The sequence below is a fragment of the Aphanomyces invadans genome, assembly GCF_000520115.1.
Source record: "Aphanomyces invadans strain NJM9701 unplaced genomic scaffold supercont1.25, whole genome shotgun sequence".
Classification (NCBI taxonomy): domain Eukaryota; phylum Oomycota; class Saprolegniomycetes; order Saprolegniales; family Verrucalvaceae; genus Aphanomyces; species Aphanomyces invadans.
The window spans coordinates 472,630-474,059 of NW_008580170.1; positions in this window are offsets into that span (position 1 = coordinate 472,630).

Genomic DNA, 1,430 nt, shown 5'->3' on the forward strand with positions numbered 1-1,430 from the left:
TCATGGAGTCCCTCAATGTCAAGGACGAAGATGATTGCGGCCTCACTTTGATTGCGATGGAGATCCTTCAGCTTTTGATGTAAAGTTTCGATTTATGTATATCTTGCTTTGTGAATGAACTCGGTTCCAGATTCAAATCGGACATTCTTATTCGGATTTCAACAAACCTCAAGTCGGACATTCTTTTTCGGATGGAGGTAGTAGAACTTTTTCAGCTGATGAGGACTGCGTTGTTATTGGCCAAAATTTTGTAATTTCGACGTCAGTGAGTGCTCGCGACCAACTTATTGCGACCAAGTTAAAAGTACTACTAGTACATTCACATCTAGTTAATACTTCCAGTAAATCAAACCATCACTGAGAAGGAGCCTTTGTGGACGAGAGATTGGATACCCCACAAGGCACTTCAACCCCATCGGCAATCAATCGTGGTATCATGGCCAGCTTCTTCTTGGCTGTGGACACCAGATATTTCGCGGAACCACTTGCTGGTAGATCAGCTTGCTCGTCAGTTGGCCCCACGCCCAAAGAGTGAATCGACTAATTATATTGTCTTGTACAATCTTATATTATTTTGTATTTTGTATTGATATCTGTATTGTTCAGATTCTTCCTGAGCGAGTCTTAAAATATGGGCAACTACTATAGGCCAGCATTTTCGCTGATGGCAAACCAATGATACATGAACTCGCGAGGGGTGTTGGTGCATTTCGTGAGAACAGTCTACGGTATTCTAACCCAAATTGCGCAATGTTGAAGTAAATTGTTGTTCAAAACAGCGCACAAGATATTTCTGTTGTTGCGAGTGACCGGATAAATGTCCCAGGTATAATGAGGAAGGTAGATTGCACGTCTTAACTTAACTAATGATTGAGCGCAGTTATCTTCTTAGTGCGATAAGATGAAAACAATTTCGCTCTGGTGCGATGTTCAAGATATTTCTGGAATTAGGTTAATATGGTAATAGTTGAGAGGGGTCAAAACGAATGACAACGGTCACCAAAATCGCTCAGCCAAAAGGCAATATTACTTTATACATATTACTTTGACATCTTGTGCACGTCAGATGTAGATATTATTGTCATCGATTGGTCAAAAATATTCTTAAATTCCTGAGGATGATTTTGGACGTCCATTATAATATTCCAGAAGTATAGTCGAGTACCACGGGGGAAGGATTTCCTTCGTTCCCTGTACTCTACAAAGGAGGAAAGGCTCGACATGTTGCGTCTTTATGCTTTTCTCCGTCACACTGGGGCCACATATGTTGACGTCCAGGTCGGTCGAATGCTCGGTCGCAGCGAAATTACCGTAATAGACGTCTGGCGTGAATACTTGCTCGAAATGTCTGTTGTTGTTGCTCCAATTCCCGGCAATGCTACTGTCCACGCAACCCGTGTTCTTTGCAGCCAGTAAGTCCATGGTCTTGT